Source organism: Pseudophryne corroboree, chromosome 1 (assembly GCF_028390025.1).
Source record: "Pseudophryne corroboree isolate aPseCor3 chromosome 1, aPseCor3.hap2, whole genome shotgun sequence".
NCBI lineage: Eukaryota > Metazoa > Chordata > Amphibia > Anura > Myobatrachidae > Pseudophryne > Pseudophryne corroboree.
In genome coordinates, this window is record NC_086444.1 from 703023167 (window position 1) to 703039669 (window position 16503).

General features: G+C 46.2%; 1 protein-coding gene across 2 annotated transcripts in view; it reads left to right on the plus strand.

Annotated features, from left to right (window-relative positions):
* ATCAY (ATCAY kinesin light chain interacting caytaxin) overlaps positions 1-16503 on the plus strand; it is a 211236-nt gene that overhangs the window by 155498 nt on the left and 39235 nt on the right. The gene's annotated exons all lie outside the window — the stretch shown is intronic.

Sequence of the window (16503 nt, forward strand, 5' to 3'; positions counted from 1 at the left end):
AGATGCAGTGACATGAGCAATAAAACTTTTTCCAAATCACATAGAAAGTTCTCTTCATAGAACATGAACACAGAACATGAACCAATCACTGTTGAAATCATAAAACAATAAGCTTATGATGCCAGTGAAAGGTCTTTACTATTTATCTTACCTGGACCTCCTTCCTCTTCTGGTTCTAGAATAATACTTTTTATATGTGGCATGCTTAATAGAGTAGTTATTTGCCAGCTGGGAGTAGCTGTGTACCTGGTGTTTCTCTAACGTCCTAGTGGATGCTGGGGACTCCGTAAGGACCATGGGCAATAGACGGGCTCCGCAGGAGACATGGGCACTTTAAGAAAGAATTTAGATTCTGGTGTGCTCTGGCTCCTCCCTCTATGTCCCTCCTCCAGACCTCAGTTTGAATCTGTGCCCGGACGAGCTGGGTGCTGTTCAGTGAGCTCTCCTGAGCTTGCTGTAAGAAAGTATTTTGTTAGGTTTTTTATTTTCAGGGAGCTCTGCTGGCAACAGACTCCCTGCATCGTGGGACAGAGGAGAGAGAAGCAGCCCTACTCTCTGAAGCTAGGTCCTGTATCTTAGGCTACTGGACACCATTAGCTCCAGAGGGATCGTACACAGGATCTCACCCTCGTCGTCCGATCCCAGAGCCGTGCCGCCGTCCCCCTCGCAGAGCCGGAAGACAGAAGCCGGGTGAGTATGAGAAGCAAGAAGACTTCGAAATCGGCGGCAGAAGACTCCGTTCTTCACATGAGGTAACGCACAGCACTGCAGCTGTGCGCCATTGCTCCAAACACACCTCACATACTCCGGTCACTGTAAGGGTGCAGGGCGCAGGGGGGGAGGGGGGGGGCGCCCTGGGCAGCATATGGACCTCTTTTGGCAAAAGTACACATATATACAGTTGGGCACTGTATATATGTATGAGCCCCCGCCAAGAAAATGTATATTTAAGCGGGACACAAGCCCACCGTCGAGGGGGCGGGGCTTCTTCCTCAGCACTTACCTGCGCCATTTTTTCTCCACAGCTCCGTTGAGAGGAAGCTCCCCAGGCTCTCCCCTGCAGATACACGTTAGAAGAGGGTAAAAAGAGAGGGGGGACACATAATTAGGCGCAAAAATCTATATAAACAGCAGCTACTGGGTTAACATTAAGTTACTGTGTTATTCCTAGTGATGAGCGGGTTCGGTTTCTCGGAAACCGAACCCCCCCGAACTTCACCCTTTTTACACGGGTCCGAGCCATACTCGGATTCTCCCGTATGGCTCGGTTAACCCGAGCGCGCCCGAACGTCATCATCCCGCTGTCGGATTCTCGCGAGATTCGGATTCTATATAAGCAGCCGCGCGTCGCCGCCATTTTCACTCGTGCATTGGAAATGTTAGGGAGAGGACGTGGCAGGCGTCCTCTCCGTTTATTCATTGTTGAGTTGAAGCAAATATTTGTGCTTGCTTATATCATTGTGGGGACTGGGGAGCAGCTTTATATTAATATAGGAGGAGTACAGTGCAGAGTTTTGCTGATCAGTGACCACCAGTTTTATCCGTTCTCTGCCTGAAAAAAAACACTCCATATCTGTGCTCAGTGTGCTGCATATATCTGTGCTCACACTGCTTAATTGTGGGGACTGGGGAGCAGCTGTATTATATAGCAGGAGTACAGTGCAGAGTTTAGCTGACAGTGACCACCAGTATACGTTGTCTGCCTGAAAAACACTCCATATCTGTGCTCAGTGTGCTGCTTTATTGTGGGGACTGGGGAGTCGGGACCACCAGTATAATATTATATAGGAGGAGTACAGTGCTGAGTTTTGCTGACACAGTGACCACCAGTATATATAGCAGTACGGTACGGAAGGCCACTGCTGTACCTACCTCTGTGTCGTCATTAAGTATACTATCCATCTACATTCTAATTCTATACCTGTGGTGCATTTTAGTTTTGCAGTTTGCTGACACAGTGACCACCAGTATATATAGCAGTACGGTACGGAAGGCCACTACTGTACCTACCTCTGTGTCATCATTAAGTATACTATCCATATACATTCTATACCTGTGGTGCATTTTAGTTTTGCAGTTTGCTGACACAGTGACCACCAGTATATATAGCAGTACGGTACGGAAGGCCACTGCTGTACCTACCTCTGTGTCATCATTAAGTATACTATCCATCTACATTCTATACCTGTGATGCATTTTAGTTTTGCAGTTTGCTGACAGTGACCACCAGTATATATAGCAGTATGGTACGGAAGGCCACTGCTGTACCTACCTCTGTGTCGTCAAGTATACTATCCATCTACATTCTATACCTGTGGTGCATTTTAGTTTTGCAGTTTGCTGACACAGTGACCACCAGTATATATAGCAGTACGGTACGGAAGGCCACTGCTGTACCTACCTCTGTGTCGTCATTAAGTATACTATCCATCTACATTCTATACCTGTGGTGCATTTTAGTTTTGCAGTTTGCTGACACAGTGACCACCAGTATATATAGCAGTACGGTACGGAAGGCCACTGCTGTACCTACCTCTGTGTCGTCAAGTATACTATCCATCTAGATTCTATACCTGTGGTGCATTTTAGTTTTGCAGTTTGCTGACAGTGACCACCAGTATATATAGCAGTACGGTACGGAAGGCCATTGCTGTACCTACCTCTGTGTCGTCATTAAGTATACTATCCATCTACATTCTATACCTGTGGTGCATTTTAGTTTTGCAGTTTTTTGAAGTGCCATCCTGCCTGACACTGCAGTGCCACTCCTATATGGGCCAGGTGTTTGTGTCGGCCACTTGGGTCGCTTAGCTTAGTCACACAGCGACCTTGGTGCGCCTCTTTTTTTCTTTGCATCATGTGCTGTTTGGGGACAATTTTTTTGAAGTGCCATCCTGCCTGACACTGCAGTGCCACTCCTAGATGGGCCAGGTGTTTGTGTCGGCCACTTGGGTCGCTTAGCTTAGTCACACAGCGACCTTGGTGCGCCTCTTTTTTTCTTTGCATCATGTGCTGTTTGGGGATTATTTTTTTTAAGTGCCATCCTGCCTGACACTGCAGTGCCACTCCTAGATGGGCCAGGTGTTTGTGTCGGCCACTTGTGTCGCTTATCTTAGTCACACAGCGACCTTGGTGCGCCTCTTTTTTTCTTTGCATCATGTGCTGTTTGGGGATTATTTTTTTGAAGTGCCATCCTGCCTGACACTGCAGTACCACTCCTAGATGGGCCAGGTGTTTGTGTCGGCCACTTGTGTCGCTTAGCTTAGCCATCCAGCGACCTCGGTGCAAATTTTAGGACTAAAAATAATATTGTGAGGTGTGAGGTGTTCAGAATAGACTGGAAATGAGTGGAAATTATGGTTATTGAGGTTAATAATACTATGGGATCAAAATGACCCCCAAATTCTATGATTTAAGCTGTTTTTTAGGGTTTTTTGAAAAAAAAACACCCAAATCCAAAACACACCCGAATCCGACAAAAAATTTTCGGTGAGGTTTTGCCAAAACGCGTCCGAATCCAAAACACGGCCGCGGAACCGAATCCAAAACCAAAACACAAAACCCGAAAAATGTCAGGTGCACATCAGTAGTTATTCCTGGGTTTATAGCGCTGGGGTGTGTGCTGGCATACTCTCTCTCTGTCTCCCCAAAGGGCCTTGTGGGGGAATTGTCTTCAGATGAGCATTCCCTGAGTGTGTGGTGTGTCGGTACGTGTGTGTCGACATGTCTGAGGTAAAAGGCTCCCCTAGGAGGAGATGGAGCAAATGTGTGTGAGTGGTGTTTCCGTCGACAACGCCGACACCTGTTTGGATATGTGAAATTAAGTGCTAAGGTAAAATTATTGCACAAAAGATTAGAGAACAGACAGGGAATCTACCCATATCTGTCCCTATGTCGCAGAGACCTTCAGAGTCTCTCAATGCTCACTATCCAAAATAATAGACACTGATATCGACACGGAGTCTGACTCCAGTGTCGACTACGATAATGCAAAGTTACAGCCAAAATGATAGGAAAGTATTCAATATATGATTATTGTAATAAAAAATGTTTTGCATATCACTGATGACTCATCTGTCCCTGACACAAGGGTACACTTGTTTAAGGGGAAGAAAGCTGAGGTAAATTTCCCTCCTCTCATGAAGAAAAAGAGCGGGAATCTGCAGACAAGAGACTGCAGTTTCCCACAAAGAATTCTCAGGGAGTATCCTTTCCCTGCTAGGGCCAGGATACGATGGGAATCTTCCCCTAGGGTGTCACGTTTGCCCAAAAGGTAGCGCTGACTTAACAGCTATCCTCAGGGATCCTGCAGATAGCATGCAGTAAAAGTACTTTGAAGTCCATTTACACACATTCTGGTACTCTACTCAGACCGGCGATTGTGTCGGCATAGGTTTATAGCGCTGTAGCAGCGTGGACAGATACCTTATCAGCAGAGATTGAGACCCTAGTATGTATATATATATGTATACTATATATATAGATATATATATATATATATATAAAAGATGCTGTCTTAGATATATATATATATATATAAAACATGCCCAAAGAGACATTAGTCTACTGGGTTCTAGAGTCAACGCTATGTCGATTTCTGCTTGACGTGTCCTGTGGAACATGCAATGGACAGGTGATGCCGACTTAAGAGGCATATGGAAGGTTTACCTTACAAGGCTGAGGATTGTGTGGAGAAGGGATCTCGGACCTGGTCTCCACAGCTATAGCTGGTAATTCTGATCTTTTGCCTTATATTCCAGCACAGCCTAGGAAAGCACGACATTATCAAATGCAGTCCTTTCGATCACAAAGAAACAAGAAAGTCTGAGGTGCGTCCTTTCTTGACAGAGGCAGGGGCAGAGGAAAGAAGCTGCACAACACTGCTAGTTCCCAGGAACAGAAGTCTTCCCCGGCCTCTACAAAATCCACCGCATGTCGCTGGGGCTCCACAGGTGGAGCTAGGCCCGGTGGGGGCACGTCTTCGAAATTTCAGCCACAAGTGGGTTCACTCCCTGTTGGATCCCTGGGCAATAGATATTGTGTCTCAGGGATACAAGCTGGACTTCGAGGAGATGCCCCCTCACCGACAGCCCTGCCGGCTTCACCCCACGAGAGGGAAATAGTGTTAACTGCAATTCACAAATTGTATCTTCAACAGGTGGTGGTCAAGGTTCCCCTCCTTCAACAAGGAAAGGGTTATTATTCGACCATGTTTGTAGTCCCGAAACCGGACGGTTCGGTCAGACCCATATTGAATTTAAAATCCCTGAACATATACCTGAAAAGGTTCAAGTTCAAGATGGAATCGCTGAGAGCGGTCATCGCAAGCCTGGAGGGGGGGGGGGATTTTATGGTGTCTCTGGACATAAAGGATGCATACCTTCATGTCCCCATTTATCCACCTCATCAGGCGTACCTCAGATTTGTGGTACAGGATTGTCATTACCAATTTCAGACGTTGCCGTTTGGCCTCTCCACGGCACCGAGAATAATTACCAAGGTAATGGCGGAAATGATGGTACTCCTGCGGAAGCAAGGAGTCACAATTATCCCATACTTGGACGATCTCCTCATAAAAGCGAGATCAAGAGAGCAGTTGCTGAGCAGCGTAGCACTTTCTCTGGAAGTGTAACGGCAACACGGCTGGATTATAAATATTCCAAAGTCGCAGTTGGTTCCTAGGGCTCGTCTGCCTTTCCTAGGCATGATTCTAGACACAGACCAGAAAAGGGTTTATCTCCCGATAGAGAGAGCTCAGGAGCTCAAGACACTGGTCAGGAACCTATTAAAACCAAAACAGGTGTCAGTGCATCACTGCACTCGAGTCCTGGGAAGGATGGTGGCATCATACGAGGCCATTCCCTTCGGCAGGTTCTATGCGAGGACCTTTCAATGGGACTTACCTGACAGGTGGTCCGGATCACATCTTCAGATGCATCGGTTAATCACCCTATCCCCCAGGGCCAGGGTGTCTCTCCTGTGGTGGCTGCAGAGTGCTCACCTTCTCGAGGGCCGCAGATTCGGCATTCAGGACTGGGTCCTGGAGACCATGGATGCAAGCCTCCGAGGGTGGGGAGCAGTCACACAGGGAAGAAATTTCCAAGGTCTGTGGTCAAGTCAGGAGACTTGCCTTCACATCAACATCCTGGAACTAAGGGCCGTATACAACGCCCTACGTCAAGCGGAAACCCTGCTTCGCGACCAACCGGTTCTGATTCAGTCAGACACCATCACCGCAGTGGCTCATGTAAACCGACAAGGCGGCGCAAGGAGCAGGATAGCGAGCCACCAGAATTCTTTGCTGGGCGGAAAATCACGTAAGCGCACTGTCAGCAGTGTTCATCCCGGGAGTGGACAACTGGGAAGCAGACTTTCTCAGCAGACACGACCTCCACCCGGGAGAGTGGGGACTTCAACAGGAAGTCTTCGCACAGACTGCAAGTCGGTGGGTACTGCCACAGGTGGACATGATGGCATCCCGCCTCAACAAAAAACTACAGAGGTATTGCGCCAGGTCAAGAGACCCTCAGGAGATAGCTGTTGATGCCTGGTGACACCATGGGTGTTCCAGTCGGTCTATGTATTTCCTCCTCTTCTTCTCATACCAAGGTGCTGAGAATAATAAGAAAAAGAGGAGTGAGAACGATACTCATTGTTCCAGATTGGCCACGAAGGACTTGGTATCCAGATCTGCAAGAAATGCTCACAGAGGACCCGTGGCTTCTTCATCTAAGACAGGACTTGTTGCAACAGGGGCCCTGTCTGTTCCAAGACTTACCGCGGCTGCGTTTGACGGCATGGCGGTTGAACGCCGGATCCTAGCGGAAAAAGGCATTCCGGAGGAGGTCATTCCTACGCTGATAAAGGCTAGGAAGGACGTGACAACTCAACATTATCACCGTATATGGCGAAAATATGTTGCTTGGTGTGAGGCCAGGAATGCCCTACGGAGGAATTCCAGCTGGGCCGTTTCCTTCACTTCCTACAGTCAGGAGTGAATTTGGGCCTAAAATTGGGGTCCATTAAGGTCCAGATTTCGGCCCTATCCATTTTCTTTCAAAAGGAGTTGACTTCTCTACCTGAAGTTCAGACGTTGTAAAGGGAGTGCTGCATATTCAGCCCCCTTTTGTGCCTCCAGTGGCACCTTGGGATCTTAACGTGGTGTTGAGTTTCCTGAAATCCCACTGGTTTGAACCACTCAAAACGGTGGAATTGAAATATCTCACGTGGAAGGTGGTCATGCTGCTAGCCTTGGCTTCGGCTAGGCGTGTGTCAGAATTAGCAGCTTTGTCACATAAAAGCCCCTATCTGGTTTTCCATGCGGATAGAGCAGAGTTGCGGACCCGTCCACAATTCCTGCCAAAAGTGGTTTCATCTTTTCATATAAACCAACCTATTGTGGTGCCTGTGGCTACTACTGACTTGGAGGATTCCGAGTTGCTTGATGTGGTCAGGGCTTTGAAGGTTTATGTAGCCAGAACGACTAGAGTCAGGAAAACAGACTCTTTGTTTATCCTGTATGCTTCCAACAAGCTTGGTGCGCCTGCTTCAAAGCAAACTATTGATCGCTGGATCTGTAACACGATTCAGCAGGCTCATTCTGCGGCTGGATTGCCGCTGCCAAAATCAGTTAAGGCCCATTCCACTAGGAAGGTGGGCTCTTCTTGGGCGGCTGCCCGAGGGGTCTCGGCATTACAGCTGTGCCGAGCGGCTACTTGGTCAGGTTCAAACACTTTTGCAAAGTTCTACAAGTTTGATACCCTGGCTGAGGAGGACCTTGTGTTTGCTCATTCGGTGCTGCAGAGTCATCCGCACTCTCCCGCCCGTTTGGGAGCTTTGGTATAATCCCCATGGTCCTTACGGAGTCCCCAGCATCCACTAGGATGTTAGAGAAAATAAGATTTTACTTACCGGTAAATCTATTTCTCGTAGTCCGTAGTGGATGCTGGGCGCCCGTCCCAAGTGCGGACTTCTTCTGCAATACTTGTATATAGTTATTGCTTCAATAAGGGCTATGTTATGGTTGCATCAGCGTTGAACTGATGCTCTGTTGTTGTTCATACTGTTGACTGGGTAAGTTTATCACAAGTTATACGGTGTGATTGGTGTGGCTTGTATGAATCTTGCCCTGGATTACCAAAATCCTTTCCTTGTACTGTCAGCTCTTCCGGGCACAGTTTCTCTAACTGAGGTCTGGAGGAGGGACATAGAGGGAGGAGCCAGAGCACACCAGAATCTAAATTATTTCTTAAAGTGCCCATGTCTCCTGCGGAGCCCGTCTATTCCCCATGGTCCTTACGGAGTTTCCAGCATCCACTACGGACTACGAGAAATAGATTTACCGGTAAGTAAAATCTTATTTTTTCTTTATTTCAATGAACGCTCCTTGAAACATACTCAGGCAGTAGCAGATATCTAATTGGCAAAGTTAAAACAGTAAAAAGTCAGAACAAGGGATATGCCCATGGCTCTTAATTACTAAATTAGAGTTTGAATCTATGCAACAAGAATCATTTGTCGTTTTAGATTTTATCATAATGTTTGCTGAAATATCAACACAAAATGTGAGTGTAGTGGAAGTTTATATTGTTAACAACCTTTTATTTCCTTGTTGGATGATTAAATAATTCTTGTAAAGTTGTTGTGTAGTATTTTTTCTCAGATCCTTAATTGGGTCATATAATCTATCAGAAATATGAAAAAGCTTCTAAAGTGTTTGTCTTTCTGAAATATACCTCTATTTAACTTCTATTTTTCACTGACTCAGGGACATAATCATCATACATTAGGTGTCAGGACTGGGACAAGGGACCCCAGAATCAGACCCTAATGATTACTTGTACAAGCACTGTTAGGCCTTCTCCGTGATGCTGCAGGGGTCCAAGGTCTCCAGGGTTTGTTCGGCTGCCATGGGTGTTCTATCCTCTGGCTTTTGGCTGCAGTGTCTGGTGCTCTGTCTCCTTGCTGGTCTACGGTGTCCCACATGGTGAAGTTCCAGCCATCACGGGAGTACAGGCACAGCTATGTTCTGAGACATCAGCTGACTGTGGTTCCACCAATGGAATAATTGCTTCTGGGTTCCATGCAGCCTCAACCAATCTGCAGCCACCAGTTCCTATAAAGGGACTCTCAGGGCAGTCAGCAGATCGCCAGTGCTCCATAGTGCTCTCACATTATTCTCTGATGCTGTCTTGTGTATCAGTCCTCACTGATCCAAGTCCAGTGTACAGTCAAGTCCTTACCATTCTCAGTACAGTATACAGTCAAGTCCTCACCTGTCTCAGTCTGGTGTACAGTCAAGTCCTTGCTGGTCCCAGTCTGGTGTACATTCATATCCTTTCCAGTCCCAGGCCAGTGTACAGTCAAGTCCTCGCCGGTCCAAGTCCGGTGTAGAGTCAAGTCCTCCAGTGTACAGCCAAGTTTTTAATGGCAACAGTCCGGTGTACAGGGAAGGTCCTCACCGGTTCCAGCCTTAATCTATTCCAGTCCAGGGTACAAAGTTCTCATCGGCACCAGTCCGGTGTACAGCCAAGTTCTCACTGGTATCAGGCCTTTCCTCAGCTAAGTCCTCACTAGTTCCAGTCTGGTGTACAGCCTAGTTTTCATTGGTTCCAGGCCAATGAACAGTCAAAGTTCTTACCGGCACCAGTCTGGTGTACAGCCAAGTCCTCACCAGTGTCAGCCCAGTGTTCAGCCAAGGCCTCACCAGTTCCAGTCTGGAGTACAGCCAAGTCCTCACCTGAACTAGCCCAGTGTGCCAGCTAAGTTCTCACTGGTACCAGCTGGTGTACATCCAAATTCCATTTCAAGTATGACGTTCCGCAAAACTCCCATCGGATCCAGTCACTCTTCAGTCTATAACTAGTTCCTGCATAACCTTAACCATTTTTACCAGCACATGCGAAGGAACAATATCTTGCCTTCTTGTCTTGTACATTTGCCTGTGACTCTACCTCCAAACCCCAACACCAAGCCGGGAACACAAACAAGCCAACCTGTGACAGTTTGCACTGGCTAGATGGACTCGGCAAGTGGTCATGGCTCTAGGGTAGACCCAGTGTCAGATGTTTTGACTCATTTGCAGAGCTAAGAGACTTTGCAAAGACAGTTAGTGCAGTTCATTCAAGACATGTCTACGCATCTGGACAATTTACAAGCAATGTTCTCTAGATCTGGTCCATCTACTCCTCCATCTGAACTACCACCCATTTTCCTGAAAACTGGTGGGGATTCCGCACAGACATGTACTGTTTGTATCAGATCATATATCTAACAATTGATGTGATTTAACTAAATTAAATTTAGTAATAGATAGATCTTCTTTTTCTATTGCTTAATCCACCACCCATGGTGCCAGCATCTACGCCTACATCAGTGTAGGTCTACCGCCTTTAGTTGTCATTACCAAGCAAGTTTGACGGGAACTCCAAGCATTGTTGTGCATTCCTGAATCAATGTAAAATCTATTTCGAGTTGCAAGCTGCAAATTTCCCTACAGCCAGATCTCATGTTGCCTACATCATATCTCTCCTGCTAGAGCAAGCTCTAGACTGGGTCTCCCCACTCTGGGAGAAATTAGACCTGATACTCTTGAACTATACTGAGTTTATCTCCACGTTCCGAAGAATATTCGACAAACCTGGAAGAATGACGTCTGCATAAACAGACATTCTGCACCAAGGTGGCAAGACTGTAGACCAATAAGTGATCCAGTTATATTGGCATCCGTGTTTAATAGGAATGAGGACACACTCATACAAGCATTCTGGAATGGTCTCTCTGATAAGGTTAAAGATGATCTTGCATCTCCTGATCTGCCGACTCGACTTGATGATTTAATTTTGCTTTGTAGCAAAGTCGACTTACATCACATAAGCCTCATCCAGTGTATCGGTCTAGTCCTTCAACAGCTTCTGGAGAAGAGCCTGTGCAGATTAACCAGTCTCGCCTCTCTATTGCAGAGTGACAGAGACAACGTCAGGACAACCTCTGCACGTACTGTGGTTCTTCTGAACATCTGGTTAAGGCTTGCTCTCTCTTTCCAGGAAACGTTCACTACTAACTTATGGAGGAGAGGTTAAATTGGGAGTAGCTACAGAATCTCTCCAGAAAGCTGAATCCCCCCATTATTGTTGTACTAAACCGGCCTACAGCCCAAAGTCCATTCTTGCACTTCTGGACTCATCGCCTCCAACTATGGGGTCATTCCGAGTTGATCGTTCGCTGCCATTTTTCGCAGCGCAGCGATCAGGTCTCTACTGTGCATGCATATGCACCACAATGCGCAGGCGCGTCGTACACAGCGGATCGTTGCTGAGCTATAGATTTAACCAAAAATCCATTCACACGGGCGATTGGAAAGAGATTGACAGGAAGAAGGAGTTTGTGGGTGGCAACTGATCGTTTTCTGGGAGTATTTGGAAAAACACAGGCGTGTCCAAACGTTTGCTGGGCAGGTGTCTGATGTCAATTCTGGGACCAGACAGACTGAAGTGATCGCAAGGGCTGAGTAAGTCCAGAGCTACTCAGAAACTGCAGAAAATGTTTTTACACAGCTCGGCTGCACAGGCGTTGGCACACTTGCAAAGCAAAAATACACTCCCCCATGGGCGGCGACTATGCGTTTGCCTGGCTGCTAAAAGTAGCTAGTGAGCGATCAACTCGGAATGAGGGCCTATGTCCAAAAGTTTCAGCTACCAACTGAAGCTTTGTCATGGATAGTCACCTTCACAGCGGTTGATGGTAGTGCCATAACACATTGCACACTACCACTGAAGCTCAGGGTAGGTGCTCTGCATTCAGGAGCTACTAGCAATTAAGCTAGGTTTGTAGCTCCTGAACTTCAGAAGGAGTTACTCCACTGGGCTCACGCTTCTTTTTTTTTGCCGGCCATGCAGGAATCCAAAAGACTATTAAATTCCTCCAGCATTTTTACTGGAGGCCTGCTATGAAAACTGATGTTCAGGCTTTTATTTCATCCTGTGTAAAGTGTGCCCAACACAAAGTTCCTAGAGGTTCACCTGCTGGTCAGCTTCTTCAGCACTCCATACCCAGCCGACTGTGGATGCATATCACCATGGACTTCATTACAGATCTTTCTCCTGCGAAGGGTCATAAAACCATCTGGGTCATTGTGGATAGATTCCCAAAAATGGCCCATTTCATTCCACACCCTGGGCTACCTTTGGCATCACGTCTTAAGATCTTCAGACTTCACGGTATGCCAGCCGAAAAAATCTTGGACAGGGGAGCCCACTTTGTAGCCACGGTCTGGAGATCCCTGTGCTCTGCGCTACAGATTAAGCTGAAATTCTCTTCTGCATATCATCCACAGACCTGGAAATGTTCCTCTGGTTGTATATTTCCTCTTCCCAGGATGACTGGATAGAGCATCTGCCCTGGCAAAATTCTCCTACAACAACCATTAGCACACTTCTTCTGATTAAGTTCTTGGGTACCAACTTTTGCCAGTTCCAGAAGTTTCAGCAGTAAATCTCTCTCTTCAGTGTTTTGCCAAAATATGGAAGACGGTACATTCATTTTTAGGAAAATTCTACAGCATGTTATAAAATTTTTGCTGACTGTAAATCTAAAGATGTGCTCAGCTTGAAACCAGGAGACCAGGTCTGGTTGTCAAACCATAATCTTAGACTTTGGGTCTCCTCAATTAAATTTGTGTCCCCTCAATGAAGTTCGTATCGCATCTACTTCACAATGAACGGACGAGTAACAGCTTGCTGACTGAGAACTGATAAAGAAATGAAGGCATATTTATATTCTGAAAAGCTGAGTTGGCTTCCATAATCCACTGGATAGGATTGGCACCTTTACAGGTGAGAGACAAACTCCCATCGGAGTTTCGGATCCAGTCACTCTTCAGTCTACAATTGATTCCTGCATAACTTTAACCATTCTGACCAGCACATGCGAAGGAACTATGGGGGTCATTCCGACCTGCTAGCACGCTGACGTTTTTCGCAGCGCAGCGATCAGGTCACTACTGCGCATGCATATGCACCGCAATGCGCAGGCGCGTCACACAGGTACAAAGCAGATCGTTGCTGAGCGATGGATTTGATGAAGAATCCATTCGCACAGCCGATCGCAAGAAGTTTGACAGGAAGAAGGCATTTATGGGTGTCAACTGACCGTTTTCTCGGAGTGTTTGGGAAAACGCAAGCGTGTCCAAGCGTTTGCAGGGCGGGTGTCTGCTGTCAATTCCGGGACCAGACAGGCTGAAGTCATCGCAAGGGCTGAGTAAGTTCAGACCTATTCAGAAACTGCACAAAATGTTTTTGCAGAGCTCGGCTGCACATGCGTTCGCACACTTGCAAAGCGAAAATACACTCCCCTATAGGCGGCGACTGGGCCATAACCGCCACCACCCCAGGAGGGTTAGGGTAGGGGATGGGGGAGGGGTAGAATACTTACCCCGTCTGGTGTCGGAATTGTCAGTGTCGGGATGCTGCTGTCAGTCACGTGACCGCTGGCATCCCCAACCCATCTGAGCAGTTACAGTACTGACAGCTCTGTGTATTTATCCTCTGGAATTGGCTTTATCTGGCATAACCTAATGAGCCAATCAGCTATGCTCTTAATATAAAAAAGTATTAATAATCTAGCGGGATTTCCACATATTAGCATATCACAATCACTATTTTACATTCCATAAGTAAGCAACTAAGGGGTATATTCAATTAAAGTCGGATCCATTCCGACAAGTCCTAGTCAATGAGAGGCCATTCTCTGTGTCCCGTCCTGCTGCTGCTGTCAGGGGGGGGGGGAGATATCAGCGGCGGCGAGTTGTCAGCGGTGGCCGGGGTGCGCTGCCGGGAGTGAGGAGCCTGGCCGGGTGGACGCCTTGCTCAATCCAACTTTTTTTTAAAGTTGGGACTGAGATTGTCGGAAACGGGACCAAAACCTGTCGAATTTGGTCAAACAGAAGCACGCGCATCGGTGGCTATTCCGATGATCCACGTGCTTTCCGACAAGTGAATTCCCCGACTTGTCAGAACAAAAAGCCAGGTATTGAACCCCTTTCCGACCTGAAAAAGTCGAAAACTGATGTCTTTCTGACAAGACGGCAGTATCAACAGCAATTGAATATACCCCTAAGTATACGTTGTGCATTATAATGTGCTAATTAGATCATGTTTGTTTATATTTCATTTACTTAGATATTCAGTGCAAAATGCATTTGACCAGTTGCATACACCTGTGCATAATATACATAACAGAAACTTATGATACGTTTAGATTCTATAGGGGATATGTAATAGGGTGTGAGAATCAGAAAGTGAGAGATTTTGGTGAAATCATCCTAGTTTTGCATGTAAATGAATGATTGCCACTTTAAATAAACAGAAGAATTTCACCAAAATCTCTCACACCCTATTACATTTCCACTATATGTTTCTTCTGATAAATTACAGCTTACTATAAGTGTTATGAGTGTTTAAAGCTAGGTACACACTGTATATTTTCAATGCAATTTTACTTTCAATACAAATTACCACTGCGAGTGCCGAAGTGCTGTTTCCTGCAAACCTTTGCAATCTGCTTTCAATCAATGAAACTCATCTTTCTAAAATATCTGTTGAAAAGACACAAGGAGGCGCTAAAGGAGCATTAAAAGGAAGATCAGCACCTAGTACACAATTGACGTTTTGTCCAGTATTGTACCATGGAATCTGATGAATATTAAACCACACATAAAACCTATTCATCAGATGAGACCAATTTTCTTCTGTGAAGGTTCTAAAGGCCAGTACACACTGGTCGATATATCGTCCGTTCTCTTGAACAGCCGATACATCGCGGGACCGTCGGCCAGTGTGTACGGGCGATACGTCTGTGAACTCCGTCGTTCACAGACGTATCGCGTCGGCTGCGCAGCACAGCCGACGGCCAATATATCTAACGATATATTGGCGCGTCGCTGTGTGTGTACGGGGCGGTCGTCCGACCGCCCGTACACATGCTGCGGCGGCCGGCGGTGATTGACAGGTGAACTGGACGGGCGCCCGCCCAGTTCATGACGTCAGTCCCCCGACGGATCGGGCAGTGTGTATGCACAGCACACTGCCCGATCCGTACATAGATATATCTGCAGATCAATTGATCTGCAGATATATCTACTAGTGTGTACCCACCTTAAGATATCTTATGAAAGGGTTGGGAATCAAAAGAATGGACTAACAATTGAATTGGAGTGTACCTAGTTTAACTTCCCTACCAGTATTTGTTATCTTGTCAGGATCCTAGATACCCGCCCTCTTCCAAACATTTAGATTTGTGTTGCATTTATGAACCTATTTAAGAACATTTGTCAATAACCTTTATTTCTTATTACAGCTATGAAAAACGGCACAATTGTTAATTAAAATCCCAGTATCGAACAATAGCAGATCAACTGAGGGGAAATGCCAGTGCATGACCGGCTTGCCACATCATACAACTGCACATAGAGCCTAGATTTTAGCTATCAATTCACTATATAAAATAAAGAATAATTAAATTATTGTTAAATTGACCCATTAATGTCTGAAACTTTATTTTGACAACAAAAGCTATTAATACATTGTTTTGAGATGTAGCAAAAGCGGATTTACATTTCCTTATGAGATAGTTATATAAACCATAACTAATATTTATATTATGTATAATATATAATCTAGATTATACAGACTAGTGCCTGTAATAATGTATTTTCTAGCAAAAGAGAAACGTTTTCCCCCCAGCATACCAAGGAGTATCAGCAATAAGACTTTAACAATATGTGATAATAGAAAGTTCAGAGATGTTAGTTGCATATGGGTTTAGTATGAAATACCAGTGTCCGGATGCCGGTGGTCACATGACTGACAGCGGCATCCCAACACTGAAGATCCCGACATCAAAGGGGGTGAGTATTTTTACCCTCCCCTACCTTAACCCTATCCCTCTGGGAGTGGCAGCTAGGGCTAACCCTCCAAGAGTGGAGGCTAATGGTTTGGTCAGAGGGTTTACTAGGGCTGACCACCCCCCTTGTGCCTAACCCTACCCCAGCCCCGTAGTACCTAACCCTAACCGTCCCCCCTCCCCAGGCTCTAACCTATACCCGGATACTTACCTTCGGGATGTCAGGTGTTGGTGTTCCGACGCCAGTTTCCTGAGTGGTGTTGGGATTCCAGCATCGGTCACATGACCGCTAGCATCCTGACCCCCGGGATGCCGAACCCATCCCATTGAATATATTTGCAAAGATATGGTTAAGCCACCAAGCCATGTCAAGGCTTCTCTGACATTGGTGAGCCCCAATGCTAACAGCACCCACTCTGGGTCATATAATTGCTTATTATGCTACATGATTATAGCACATACAAAAATATATCTAAGTTGAGAGCTAACTCACCTGGAGTCACTAATAGATCCTTCAAATGGCACTAAAGGGAGGGGTTATTCTAAAAAAGAAAAAGGAAATGTTTTTCCCCTGGCACATCAAAGAGTGTCAGCAATAAGACT